Below are 16,494 nucleotides of genomic sequence, written 5' to 3' on the forward strand. Positions count from 1 at the left end.
AACAGGCGCAGAAAAATGTGTAGTGTGATACAGGACTCAAACCTGTGACGTTCTGCTTGCAAGTCAGATGCTCTACCAACTGAGCTAATCAAAACACTTACCAGAATCTAATTTGAATAGTAATGAATGGAAACGCACACCTATACCATGTCGCAAAATACTTGAAACATTAGTATATGTCTAGTCTGATTTGGGGACTGTCGGTAAAACCCATTATTTTGTTACTTTCTGGGCATTTTCGGTCTAAATGCATGCTTAGTCGATTATTTCATCATGATTTTGACCATTCAGAGGTTTAAGTAACCTCTAACCAAGCGTCTGTGATCAAACCCAGACATTCGCGGCAATAAAGATGTTATATCCCGTTGTCGTTACCAATATCATAGTCAGAGTTTATCAGGGTTTTCTTTATAGTCAATACGATTCAAACGTAGTACAACTATTATGTCATGGATAATGGTTTCACTACCAGATTCCCCTTTATTCAATAGTGACATTTAACATGTTATTGTTACAAATACAGTGCGAGAGTAGTATGAGCAGTGTTCGAAAAGTATATGGAAAAGTTTCATAACTTATTAATTATATGGTTTAAATATTAAAATGAAAATTCTAAAAGTGATACTTTGATATATTTTGTACATAATCCAAATGACTAAATGATACAAACTGTAAATCCCCAGTCACTATGGTAACGTTGGGTAATGTTGGGCGGGGCAAACTACTCATTACTGGAATATGGCACCTGAAAAGCCTGTCTGACACCTCTAAAATTTCCATCTTTTCAAAATATTTGCCTTTGCATGATACACATTTTCTCCCACCTACAAATCCACTTGTCAAAGGATGACCTGAAATGCTCCTTTGGAATTTTACGGACTGTTTCCCGGACAACAGTGTGCTTTTCCTGACATCATGCATGGGCGTCGAGATCTTGGGCGGTCAGCAACACCATGCAAAGGATCGTTCTTGAAGATGTTGAACCACTCATATATGCTGGTTTTCTTCATTGAATTTTCGCTGCAAGTGTCCATGATCATGGAGAGCGTCTCTGATTGTTTTTCCCATTAATACATAAAACTTTATGGAATATCGCTGTTCAAGTGCCATATTGACGGCTTCAGCAAGACAAATGTTCTCTACTTCCCGTGTTTACGGAAATGACGTCAGATTTCAGCCCATGACGTTACGCAGGAATTAACAAAAGGGCACGAAAGATGCACGTGTTTGGACAGTTTTTGACATCGAGAATAAGATGTCTTTATGTACTCTTTAAAGACACATAAACACTTGACATGTTTCGCGATTTGCCAAATTTGCCACGCTCAACGTCACCCGAAGTGGCTATGATGACAGTGGATTGTGCATTAGTGTAATTTTTATCGTGTTTTCTTTTGGATTATGTACAAAATATATCAAAGAATCACTTTTGAAATTTTTATTCTAATAACCATATAAATAAATAAGTTATGAGACTGTTCCCAATACTTTTCAAACACCCCTGGTATAACATCCTTGTGAGGACCTCCCTAATGTTTATGCAAACTGTTCACTTTGACAGTATTTAAGGACTGAGAACTTGAAATAGGAAAAAAAACAACTTTTACTGATGTCTTCATCAAACTTGGTCTGTAGTATCCTTCAAAAGATCTTTTTCATGTTTGTTCAGATAGTTCCACTTGACATCACTTTTGTAGCGTAAAAAAGCTGAAATCAATGTAATGTTATGAACAGTTTGTTTCATCTTCATCAAACTTGGCTGGTAGTATCCTTAGAATGACCTTTTCAAAGTTTATTCAAAATGGTTCTTTTCAAACATACATTTAGGCTCTACCAGAGCTAAAACAGATTTTTCTGAACAGCTTTTTGTTTAAGGTAGTTATGCACATTTTGACTGAACTTTTTTTTACAATGTAGAATTTGATTAAACCCCGATTTTTCAAAACTTCAGAATATACTTAGAAAATTCAGCAAATAAAAAAGAAAGGGGCGTGTGCTTTGTTTTTTTGCTAGACTGATTTGAAAAATTTGGATCTCACGCAATCTTTCATAATGGGAGTCTATGGGAAAATCACAACTTTCATAACATTTTTGCAAATAGAAATTTTTCTACAATGTGGATTTTAATCAAACATCTCACAGTCATATATAAACATACGGTCTATAATATGATGAAATAAAATCTATAGGTCCGTGTGCTTGCTTTTGAGATATTTGACCATGATTTAAGTGAACCGCACATTTTAAGCTAATTTTAAGACATTATTTTGAATCTAACATGTCACATGTTTTAATATACTTTTACTTTAGAAGATAGTAGCAGTGCCATTGTAAGAAATTTATTCACAGCTTGCTATTACATCATAAAATGATTTTCATTTCAGTAGGCCAAATCCAGGCTTTATTCTACATTTTCCAGATATTTTAAAATGATGTTACGCCATCACTTCCGATTTTACTGAACGTGTAAAACTACCTTTATACACCAAAAGCCACATTTTCTTCCAGATCCACATGGAATCTTGTCAGAATGAACATTGTATCTACTTGCTATGGGTTTAGTTTGAAAGCCATAAACAATGTCACATGGTCAAACCATAGAATAAATAAATAAATCTAAAATTTCTTTTTAGGTGTTACAAAGCTAGCTCAACTATGGTAAAAACTTGTTTAGTCACTAGGCCAAACCACAGAAAACCCTGTTTATACCCAAAGTCTCAACATTTTCTCACCGCTCTACATGTAACTGTTGAATTTGATGAACAAAATACCCCTTCATGGTCTTTTTATTTTGTCTGTAAAATTTACCATGTCTACAAACTATTTAAATCACTCGGCTTTGACATTTTAACAACTAGCTGCACAGAAAATTAAAGATGATAAATAGATGTTATGTTTTTCCTAAGGATTACAAAGTACTGAAAAATAATTTAATCAGGAAGGACAATGATATGCACAACTATGCTTCACACTAATTACTTGTGAGGTTTACTGAAATTCATCATAAATGTATGTAGCAAGTAATTTGAAATATGCCACATCAAGGGCTGTAACTCTGCTAAAAATCACTGAAGTGGAACATGCCACCGATATGCATAAGACTTGATCATTCCTGTAAGGTTTGGTTAAAATCCATCCTAATATATAACAGAAGTGGCTACAACATCATAAGATTTGACCAATCAAGGGCCACAACTCTGCTGGAAAACACCAAACTGTAACATGCTGATGATATGCACAACTAGGCTTGCCAATGATCTCTCATGTGATGTTTGGTGTACATCTGCCTCTGGTATTGGAACAGTTGCCCAGACAAGATAAAATAGACCAATCAAGGGCCATAACTCCACTGAAAATCACTGAACCAGAACATGCAGACAATATGCATAATGAAGCTTAGTACTGTTAATTCCTGTAATGATTGGTGGAATTCCACCCAATAATATAAAAGAAGTGGCCAAAACATCATAAAATTGGATGAATCGATGATAACCCAGCTAAAAATCATCCAACTGGAAGATGCCAAGTATTTGCCCAATGATGCTTGGCACTTATCACTCCTGTGAGGTTTGGTGGAAATCTGCTCAACACTAAATGTGGCCAAGACATCATAAACATAACTCAGCTGAAAATCAATGAACCCGAAAAAGCCAACGATATGCACAACTAGGTTTGGTAATGATCACTTCTGGGAGTTTGGTATAAATCCCCCCATTGGTGTTGGAGTTACGTAGATAAACTTGTGACAGACAGCACTAAATCGATATGTCTCCCCCACTCCATATTGGAGACGTAATTAAGTAACAAGAACGCACTTGACTATTCGAAGAATTGATGTCCGTATTTTGTCTTAAATGTTTGACATAAACCATTCAACCATTATAGTCTAGCTAAGAAGTTCTGAGTAGAAAAGTTATGTACTCTTGCCTACAGGTAAAGACCATAATGGAAGCAAGTGTTAAAAGTTTCATAGCTATATATAAAATAGTCTAAACAAGGGACACAACTAAGTCAAAATCCTTGTCCTATCTATGTTGTTTTGCCTACACAAAGTTTCAAAGCCACATGCCAAATAATTTTGACAAAAAGTGGACTTCTACAAAAACTGAACCAATTTTCAAGTCCAAAAAGGGCCATAATTCAGCCAAAATACTTGACAGAGTTAAGTACTCTAGCCTACAGTTAGAGTCTGTTATAGTATTACTAAACAAGTGATAAAAGTTTGAAAGCTATACATCAAAGTTAACAGTTTACACAAAATATGAACAGTTACGAAAAACTTAACCAAGATTTGTAACTTAGAAGAGGCCATGGTTCAGTCAAAATCCCCAACAGAGGTATTTACTCTTTCCTAAAACTGGACATGGTGATAGCATACAAGTGTTGAAAGTTACAAAGCTACCTGACAAAATGTGGACTGGCCATTGATTCTACGTTAAGTCGTCACATTACGCAATACAAAGTCCCCTACTGGAAGGCACCTTATTGTTTCTACTGCAGTATAACATAATGAATTGATATAATATTATGTCAAATAATGTTTAAACAATATTGTACTATATATACAATATGTTATAACATAACACTTGGATTAAAATTTGCATACATGAAAAACCTATAGTTGCTTTCATATGTATTTATTTTAGGTCAAAATACATCTAAAAATTCAATGTAACATGCATGTTGTACCACAGAAAAGTGGTCTCGATTTTTCCCTACGGCCAGTAATAAAAAAGTAACAATATAATCTATTTATAGTAAAACAAAGGGAGGTAATTCTTAAAAAAAGGGTGCCTCATGGCAATGAACATTTGTGCCAAGTTACATCAAAATCTCTCCATGCATGGAGAAGAAATGCTCTGGACAAAGTCATTCTTAAATTTAACCTTTGACCTCTAAGTATGACCTTGACCTTAAACCTAGAGACCTGGTCTTTGCGCATGACAATCCGTCTCATAGTGGTGAACATTTGTGCCAAGTTTCATCAAAATCCCTCCATGCATAAAGAAGAAATGCTCCAGACATAGTCATTTTTGTATCTGACCTTTGGCCGCTAATTGTGACCTTGACCTTAGACTTAGGGCCCGGGTTTTGCGAATGACATGTTCTCTCATCCAGGGAAATATTTATGCCAATTGATATTTAAATCATGTCTTGCATGACAAAGTTATGGACCGGACAGGAAAAAAATCATATTGACCTTTGATCTCAAAGTGTGAACTTGACCTTTAAGCCAGGGTTCTGGGTTTGCGCATGACACGTCAGCTCATCATGGGGAACATTTGCGCTAAGTAATATTAAAATCCCTTCAAGGATAGCAGAGTTATGGACCGGACAGGAAAAAAGCCCTGTTGACATTTGACCTCCAACTGTGACCTTGATCTTTGAGCTAGGGGTCTAGGTCTTGCGCATGACATGTCATCTCCTCATGGGGAACATTTGTGCCAAGTGATATTAAAATCCTTTCACGAATGACAGAGTTATGGACCGGACACAAAGCAGACCCTGTTCATGCCATGCTAACATTTGACTGCTAAGTGTGACCTTGACCTTTGAGCTAGGGGTCTGAAAGTTGAGCATGAGGTACATTTATGCCAAGTAATATAAAATTAATATTAAAATCCCTTCATGGATGGGAGAGTTATGGACCGGACAGGAGAAAAGCCCCGTTGACCTTTGACCTCCAATTGTGACCTTGACCTATGAGGTAGGGGTCCGGGTCTTGCGCATGACACGTCTTCTCATCATGGGCAACATTTGTGCCAAGTAATATTAAAATCCATTCATGGATGACAGAGTTATGGAACGGACAAGAAATTGCGGACGGACGGAATGACAGAATGACGGAAAAGCACATTCCTATAGTCCCCGAAACTGGTTTTCAACCAGTAGGGGACTAAAAATCTTACGGTATTGAGTGTTATCCTTTTGCATTTTCCAATAGTCCTTTGTCCTGATTTTCAAGTAAGATACGTTATGCAAATTTAACTGAAAAAAACCCAATGATTTAAGTTTTATGGGACCTCATACAAGTTTTAAATGGAAAACACAGCATAGCTGTATATAGTTTGGAAGTCATAAACTCTTTTTAGACCCAAGCAAGTAGATCAGCTGTGACTGGAATTCTTCAATAAAAACATACAATATGTTATACAGAGCTTGCAAGAAAATGAAAATATCTGTTTGAAATGGTGACCACAAACCGTATTATTAATAAGCCAGCTATGCCTTCTTTATATACGTGAAGAAAATGTAGTAAATAGACGACCTTTTTTATGTGGGGTTCAGTTTCATAAAATGCACAGTCGGCATTAAATCTCCCGCATCGAGTGTACGCACGCATTGAATGTTAAACCTAACCGTAACATTTAGTCAGTATATAATACACTCAATAAGTTCGTACATCAAAAAGGGGTGATTTAATGTTGACGTAAAATGCACGTAAGATATGTTTAAATAAGGTATCTTATGCTGATAAAATAATTGATTAATTCACAACGACAAATTACGTAAATCGATGTATGCCAATTAGGTACTTTAACAACATCTGGTTTACACATAATGCTTACTGAGTGGGAGCGTTAGAAATATGAAAAAAGTATAGCCTAGAATAAGAGCTGTCTGTAAGACAGCACGCTCCACTATTCGCAATTTGACAGTAAGATTAATTATGTCTCAATAAGGTATCTCATGAAAATCTGTTGTTTTATTCTCAAGCTTAGAAATGGAAATACAACTTGTATGCTTACAATAGAATCAGTACATCTACATTTCATATTTTTTTGTTGTCACCAATTATATCAACGATGCAGAATTTTAGGAAGAAATAATAGAGATGAAGAGCAAAGAAATCTGATCTTGATAATCTGAAAAGGACAAAGAGTTAATTTAAAACAAACGAATCCCATGGCCAGTGAACACATTAAAAACCCCAAACAAGAGGGCCATGATGGCCCTATATCGCTCACCTGTTATCATTGCACTTGAGGACAAGAAGGTCCTCAGAAAAAATATCTAAGTCCAAAGGACAGGAACAACAAAGGGAAGAAATTAAACCAAAAAGAAATTTTTTTTTAAAAAGGTACAGATATGTCAATATACACCTAAAAATTGGAGGTATCATCCATGTTATACCACAGAAAAGTGGTCTCGGTTTTTCCCTACGGCCAATAATTAAAAAGTTACTAAAAATAAGCTATTTATAGTAACGTAAAAAAGAAAATTATTGTAAGTGAACAAAAGAAGGATCTGCCAAATAAATCTGTTGACATAAATGAAATTTCAGATCAGTATCTTTATTAGTGGCAGATATATACCCATTTTAATTTGAAATAAAGGGAGGTAATTTGACATAAAATCAGTCCATAGTTATCTACCCTGATTGGCTCAGTCCAACTAATGACAATAATGAAATTTCAAATAAGTCCTACAAGTACTTACTGATATAAATCCATTTTGATTACAATCAGGGGAGATGATCAGATATAAAATAACTCTGGAACCTATGATTGGATCTGATTTGTCATGGAATCCAAGATTTATTGTTGTTGAAGATATTTTGGAAGTTTGTATCAAATAAAACCATAAATGAAGTCTCTATATGGCTGCAAAAGCCAAAATAGCCAATTTTGGTCCTTTAGGGGGCCATAACTCTGGAACCCATGATGGAATCTGGCCAGTTCAAGAAAGGAACCAAGATCTTGTGGTGATACAAGTTGTGTGCAAGTTTGGTTAAAATAAAATCATAAATGAAGCTGCTATTGTGCAGACAAGGTCAAAATAGCTAATTCTGGCCCTTTCAGGGGCCATAACTCTGAAACCCATTATGAGATCTGGCCAGTTCAACAAAGGAACTGAGATCTTATAGCGACACAAGTTTTGTGCAAGTTTGATTAAATTCAAATCATAAATGAAGCTGCTATTGTGCAGACAAGGTCAAAATAGCTAATTCTGGCCCTTTCAGGGGCCATAATTCTGGAACCCATAATGGAATCTCGCCAGTTCAAAAAAGGAACAAAGATCTTATAGTGATACAAGTTGTGTGCAAGTTTGGTTAAAATAAAATCATAAATGAAGCTGCTATTGTGCAGACAAGGTCAAAATAGCTAATTCTGGCCCTTTCAGGGGCCATAACTCTGGAACCCATAATGAAATCTGGCCAATTCAAAAAAAGGAACCAAGATCTTATGGTGATACACGTTGTGTGCCAGTTTGGTAAAAATCAAATCATAAATAAAGCTGCTATTGTGCAGACAAGGTCAAAATAGCTAATTCTGGCCCATTCAGGGGCCATAACTCTGGAACCCATAACGGGATCTGGCCAGTTCAAGAAAGAAACCGAGATCTTATGGTGATACAAGTTGTGTGCAAGTTTGGTTAAAATAAAATCATAAATGAAACCACTATCGTGCAGAGAAGAAATTGTTGATGCACGCACGCACAGACTGACGACGGATGAAGGGTGATCACAAAAGCTCACCTAGTCACTATGTGACAGGTGAGCTTAAAACACAACAAGGTATGAATAGAATATATCAGACATATGAAAGAGGCCTACAGATAGATAAAATTTGATGTTCTATGCTTTAAAGATCTATATTAACTTTATATGAACCTAAAACTTTTAATAAATTGTGTGTAAACATCATATTTAGATTTTCTTAAAGTTATAATACTGGTAAAAATCACCGTTAAAATAAAGCAAATAACTTTGTAGATTTGTAGAAGACAGTCTAATGAACAAATTCGCCTGTTAGTTAGACTTGGATGGCCAAATATTGTTGAGATACAAATGGATATAAAACCATGAAATATTTAATGACTAGCTTTACACTAATTCACTCGCCAGGCTTCACCAAATTCTGTAAACCAACGAAGATAGTGTCACGTGACAAAAATTTAAATACGTCGAAAACAACAATGGCTGGTCGGCCGTGATAGGATTTTGTGTAAAACGGCGGATAAATGCAGAAATTTACAAATATTTTGCTTTTCGATGCCATTTCTACAAAAAATGCATTAATGTTATAAAATTTAGCCTGTTGTTAAATAAAAGGAAAGGCAGTTTACCAGAAAATGTGATACGAATGTGCTAGACATGTTGTTTTGTTTCTTAAAATAGATTAGCGTGGCTTTTTGTACGGTCCTGTACGAACAATCATTTAGCGTGGCTCGTATTACGGTCCTGTATGTTTCACAATCAATTTGTCTACATCTGCACAGTAGTCCCTAGCTAAAAGTTCAGCTCAAAGATGTTTATATAATATGCTGTTACGGATCCCTGAGCTAAAATGAATCCCGTACTGACACCTAACACCTTCGTTCCAGAAGTCTGTAGTGCTATAATTTTATCAAATGCAATGGACTCACCTTTACTATACAATATTTCTAATCAATTTTCCTTTTGATCTGGCATAAATAATCCATGCAACATAATTTGAACACAAGTTTCAAATTGGTACCCGTCTGCAATATTTTGTCCGTCATTCAGTTGTCGCCTGGTCAGGGTACTCTTCATTTTGAAAAACCAATAGGCTGTAGGGAATCGTTATTTATTGACATTTTCTGAGAAATTGTATGTTTTTTTTATAGATTTTATGTGATTATATAAATTCATAAATGAGCTGTGCCATAAGGAAACCAACATAGTGGGTTTGCGACCAGCATGGATCCAGACCAGCCTGTGCATCCTGCTCATATCTGGCGGCAACCTTTCTTAATCTTTCAATTCCATGTGTTAGAGATTATCTGATTGAAGACCTTTTGTGTTCGTATTGTATTTAAAGGTATCCGATTTCTGATCTCTCTGTCAGGGGGGCTTTGTCTCACTCTGTCCCTCTGGTCAGATGGCTCTGTGTCTGTACTAATAGAGGATGAATTATGCGCCCTGTGTGGCTGCATTTGAACTATGTAAAGCGCCTTTGAACGTGAAATTGATCATGAAAAGGGCGCTATATAAATCTGGTATAATAATAATAATAATAGACCAGACGATTGTGATCGACTTTGACAAACATTTGATAAAGTCCATTAGTGTTAGGTCTGTCTATTTACTAGCTTCAAGGTTATAAAAAATTCTTGACTAAAATTTAATAAAAATTGAGATTCACAACATAAAATTAGCCTTTTTCTATATTCGAAATCATTTCTTGTTTATGTGCGACTGAAAATTAAAGAAAAGTAAAGAAATCGGTTGAAAACATATCAGTTGAATGACTTCAGTACAATGTAATACAGAACTGCCGTACGAATAACCACCTGCGGTTTATTTCACTATTCATACCGGACCGTACGATTAGCCCACTTCCTTTAGCGTAGTCACGGTTGTATCCGAATGATGGCGGTTGTGTCACTGAAACCGAAAGTAACATTCTTTATATCCGCCTCCATCGGTGGAATCTGTCAATTTACAGGTAAATTTATCCAGTCAATGCCTTCGTGAACGGATGTTTTATGCGTTGCTGTAGAAAAATGACCTTCCAAAAAAATTCGCTACGTAATCTTCGCTGGCCAGTATTATAACTTTAAGAAACTATATATGAATGAGATTATGTTGATGTATTTTAAAAAAAGTTGGAAAAACATTACCTACATATCGTTTTAAAAGTATAATCGCTGAACATGTAATATGTAATTCTGAATAAATTGTTCATGTTTTTTCTTGCTTTTGTGTGCGTCACTGAAGCTGATAGATGTATAAATATTTTAAACAAAATTTAATGAGAGAAAAGCTGTAACCAGTAATGTTTGACTTTATATAAATGGTTTTGGACTATGTTTTTTTTTTTTTTCGTATTAGACATTAATAGTTATCTTTAAACATTTTAAGAAACATATTGCATAAAGCATAAGATACGTTATGCTAGGGACAATCATGTTATATCAGATTTGCAAGGTTTGCAGAGGAGTTAAATCGATGCACAGTCTTGATTGATTTTGATATAAAGTCATTGGATTGATATTTTTTTCTTAAAAACATAAAAACTTTTAGAAACCGAAAGTAGAAAGTTTTAAAAATTCCATCAATAAGATCTGTCAAATATGAAATATTTTACTTTTATTACATTTTTTCTTACAGAATTGTTATGCCATTTCTTCTCAAACTTTCTTTTGAAAAACACAAAAAACAAAATTTTGGCCTTGGGGAAATTTGTATCATTCAATATAACGTATCTTACACTGCATCTGGGTGTTTATTTCTCATATTCTGGTACAAAATCTAGGGCCTGTTTTGGTCCACTAGTGACTTCAGAATGTTGACTGTTGAAAACATTGTATTCGCGAATAAAGTGTCTTCATGCAAAAAGTTAACGTTGGCCCCTGTGACCTTGACCTTTGACCTGCAGACCCCAAAGTCAGTAAGGGTCGTGTACTCAATGAGTACTATCAGCAGGTGAAGTTTGAAGGTCCTGGGTGCAGTGGTTCGCAAGTAAAAAGCTTTCATGCAAAAAGTTAAAGTTGTGACTAACGAACGGACAGTTGAAAACTAATATGCCTCCCTTTGGGGGCATAAAAATATTAAATCTACATATATTAAATAGATGTTAAAACAACACTGCAACAAATGATAATACTACATACTATTTTTCATTCATTAAATTAATGCATTAATTCATCAATTGCAAAATTTATTATTATTATTATTATACCAGATTTAAATAGCGCCCTTTTCATGATAAACATGTTCAAAGGCGCTTTACATATAGCAAACGCAGCCACACAGGGCGCGAAATTCATCCTCTACTAGTACAAACACAGAGCGATCTGACCAGAGGGACAGAGTGAGATAAAGCCCCCAGAACAGACAGAGAGAACAGAGAGAGATACAGGCCTGTCCGGCTAACTTAGCCTAGCTCTTTGCGAATAGACAGTCTGGTTCTTTAACATGCCCGGTGTAAAGCACCAATACACGCGAAGCCGTCTTTCCTGGGGAGAACCAGTACAGGCCTCTTAGTCAGGCGGGAGACACTCAAGAGCATCTCAGAAATTTCCAGTTCCTGGACCGGGATTCGAACCCCGGACCTCTGGATTGGCAGTCAGGCATATTACCACAAGACAACCGGCCCACCAAAAAGAATGCACAGAAAACTTCTACCTTATTACACTTCATAGTTGTGTTTCTTACTTTCCACATAATGTTTTTAATTCAATAAAGCGTAGATAACCGATAAGTCATTCAACATAATAGATGTCATAATCACATATTGACGCAGTTTGTTTACCTGCCAAAAGGTGCATGCTAAAATTGTCAAATAATCATGCTATGGGGATCTAAAAAGCAGTGAAAAACTTCAGAACAGCTAGTTCTGGCTACCATAACTTAACTGACGCTATTTTTATTTTCTGATGGTTGCGTCCATTAAGTTATGGCGTAACTCCATCTGGTTAACTAACCAGTGTCAAACCAAGACATCTTGCACAGTCTCTCATGACAAACTGATAATGTCATGCAAAGTTCAGAGCATGTGGTTATTTTTTAAAATTTTGCTCGCATCTCAAATACATGAATGGATACTGTTAAAAACTATGAAATATATACCATGTCCACGAAGAAAGAACCTTTTCTCTCGCGATTTGCACCAATGATATTCTTTAAATACACGGCATTACCTAATACCGGCCATAAATCCACAGCTATCCCGCAATATTGACCTTGTTTTTCAGCCATGATTTTTTATGATGCGTTGTTTTGATCCTTTTCGACCAATCAGAAAACGCGCACCTTACAGGATTATAGGAATGGTCTCCGTCCTTCCGTCCGTCCTTCCGTGGCATGGTTGACTCATAATTTCTGCACATCGTTCTGATGAGGTAATCATTTGACCCAAGTTTTATAAAACTCCTTCAAGGGGTTTAGGAGATATAGAGTGGACACGAAATGGAAGGCTCAAACCTTTGACCTTCAGTTGTGACCTTGACCTTGAGCCAACAAGGCTGACTTATAAGTTCTGCACATCGCCTTGATGAGGTGATCGTTTGAACCAAGTTTGATGAAAATCCTTCAAGGGGTTTAGGAGATATAGAGCGGACACAAAATGGAAGGTTCAAACCTTTGACCCTAAGTTGTGACCTTGACCTTGAGCCGGCATGACTGACTCATGTGTTCTGCACATCATCTTGATGAGGTGATCATTTGACCTAAGTTTTATAAAATTCCTTCAAGGGATTTAAGAGATATAGAGCGGACACAAAATGGAAGGCTCAAACCTTTGACCTTGAGTTGTGACCTTGACCTTGAGCCGGCATGGCTGACTCATGGGTTCTGCACATCGTCTTGATGAGGTGATCATTTGACCCAAGTTTTATAAAATTCCTTCAAGGGGTTTAGGAGATATAGAGCGGACACAAAATGGCAGGCTCAAACCTTTGACCTTGAGTTGTGACCTTGACCTTGAACCGACAAGGCTGACTCATGGGTTCTGCATATCGTCTTGATGAGGTGATCATTTGACCCAAGTTTCATGAAAATCCTTCAAGGGGTTTAGGAGATATGGACCGGACACGATTTTGTTACGGACGGAAGGACGGACGGAAAGACGGCCGGAAGGACGGACGGACGGACGGAGACCATTCCTATAATCCCTCTGCCACGGCGGGGGGATTAAAAAGGTAAACAACAACTAGTGTGGTCGGCCATACTTTTTTCTTACACACCTTTTTTGACGCATCTTACATGATACTTGTTATGAAGCTTTTGATTGGCTTAAATATTTGTGCAATCACTGTAAGTAATGTGCTACACCATAACTGTCATGGATGCTGCAATAAAACTAGACACAAAAGCAGATGCAAGTAGAAAATCAATATTAAGGCCAAATGATATAAATAAATCTGAAAACATTTAAACATTCATGAACGTAAGGGGCTAAGAACATAAATAATCATTCTGCATTTTTAATACACACTGTCTGATGTTTTTTTCTTTCATTTTTCTGGACTGCAGTGTTTACAGATGAATTTGGCACATTTTGTTTTATACAAAACTTTAGATGAACCCAGTGTTCGCAGCCTACTTGACAAGAGAAAAAAAAATGAAGTGTGTAGTAATGATTGCATTGATATATAATGCGTACACCTTCCAAAATCATGTATAGGGTAAATGTAAGTAGATAAATATCTTCAAAATCTGAACTTTCCAACTTTTTTATCGGTAAAATTAACCATGATGTTTTCTGTCATTACACCGAGTAACTACATCATCGGAAACCCCAAATTAATCGAGAACAAGGTCAAAACAAAAATGTCGTCGAAATAGGTGTGCGTAAAATTACATGGTGCGACGATAGCGGGACAGATTTCCAAAGAAGTATAAAATACACAGAATGGCAACTGGCTGTAATCTCGCTTGAGCTCGTGTCAGAGCGTGATTCGGCGTTATCTTACTAAAAATAAACATCAGCGAGCATGAAGTTACAATTTGTACTTTTAAAACTACATTTAAAATACATTTTAGCTTCTAAAACAAAATAAGTTTAATGTGATGAATAATTGCTTTCGCATACAAAATGGCGTGTGCAGAAAGCGCCACTTCCGGTAAACGAGATCTTGTTTTTTTGTCACGGGAGGTTGGCGAGATTTGCTCTATATGCCTTTCAAGTTGCCAATCTATTTATTTTTATAGCAGAGCTACCGGCGCCGCGAAGCGGCGTCGGCAGCGTCGCATTACGGTTAGACGTATGAACAAGAAAACGAATAGAGAGATCTAACTGTGTATACTATCGAGTTGAAAATTCGTGGTACTTTTTAGAATCGGTGTTGTTCGGATTTTTTCATGTGCTCTATGCAGATAGTAATTAATCAGTAAAGACGTCAGTAGACGCTTACTGTTTACGATTGACAAAAGCGTCTCGCTTACTGCTTTGAATATTGAATAAAAATGTAATTGCGCGTTTGATAATAAAACATTAGTGCTAAATACATTTTCTATGACGAAAAAAGAAATAAAATACAATAATTTCATTTTGAAACGACTTTCGTCACGCTGCCATTACCGAACTTTATTATATATACTTATGTTTGTCATGATGACATCATAACTCCACAGTGGTGTAGTGGTTAGCGAGTTTGCGTTGAAAACCAGAAGTCGTGAGTTCGAACCTCACTTGGACCAGATTTTTTTTTCAATTCCTTTTTCTTATTTCAGTTCTTTTTTCTATTATTATGAGTTTTGAAAATATTGTATAACTAAAGTCATTCATGTGAAATTTAACAAGTATTTTTTTGATGTATTTATGTATGCTTGTTGTATGTGTGTGTATTAAATATGTATATATATACAATAAATTATGATTAAACTAAATTTAACAAGTGTTTAGTTTTGATGTCAGGTTCCAATGTAGTGCCTGTGCAGTAGTCAGTAGACATAACTTTCAAAACAAAAACAGCTTTAGGATAAAAGAAAAAACAACAACAACAACAAAAAAAACAAAAAAACTAAAACTGTTGGCGATGAATTATCAATAAACATCTAAAAGGTTTTACTACCATCCCTATTTTATAGTGCTAACCATAAAAAACATAGAAATGTTAACTTTAGAAGTTCAGTAAATAAACAGGGTTTTTCGCGAATTTCGGCAAACACTGTTTTTCTCAGGTAAAATTCTGATCATTAACTTTTAAAAGATGCTAGTCTTTTGAGTTTAAAACAAGCTTTGTACAGTCATGTAAATGATTGTAATTTTCCCATACCAGGCGTCTAATTTCTATTAACTTTGGAATTGAAACATTAACTTTTTACATTAAGTCCTTATTGCCAAACATTCACACGCAAAGAAACAAAATTCCTTCGGCTATTGGCCTAATGAGATTCTGTTAGGTTTGAAGCTTTTCAATTTAAATGAGTTATCATTTGTGACTGGTTTCCAGTATGATAATAATTTATGTAAAATTGTTGATGCAGTACGTTTTAATAAGAATAACAGAAATTATTCAAATACGTTTTCTTCTTTATCTTGGTGCAGATTTTAATCTGTAATTTTAATCATTCAGAAATCATGAACTATCATTAATACTTATAATTTTAATAGATTTAATAGAACATAAACTTCCTAAACGAATCCATAATTCCAGACAATTCCAACACCACTCCTTTAATTTTAAAGGGGCACTGTGGTTTTTCAAGGGAGCTCTGCCTTTCAGGTAGCACCTAATTTCATATTAGCTCTTAGTCCTATCAATAAGACCTGACATAACATATTTTAACATTTTGACGTCTATCGGTTATGTCAGGTCTTATCGGATCGCCATGACTTGTATAACATGTAGTGAGAAGCGAACACACTTCATGTCGCCTCTAATCTTCAAATTATGAACAAAATGACCCAATCCGAAGTGAAAGAACACTACTTACACTGAAAATAATCCTTTTTTCAACTGCACATGTGAATAATTATAAAATAAAAGTTACTTTTCATACATAAATATCGAGTTGTTTCTTTCCACTGTATGTAAATATTGCCGTGTATCTGTATTATGGTGTGCAACATTGCCGGTCTA

Source organism: Mercenaria mercenaria, chromosome 11 (assembly GCF_021730395.1).
Source record: "Mercenaria mercenaria strain notata chromosome 11, MADL_Memer_1, whole genome shotgun sequence".
NCBI classification, from domain to species: Eukaryota; Metazoa; Mollusca; class Bivalvia; order Venerida; family Veneridae; genus Mercenaria; species Mercenaria mercenaria.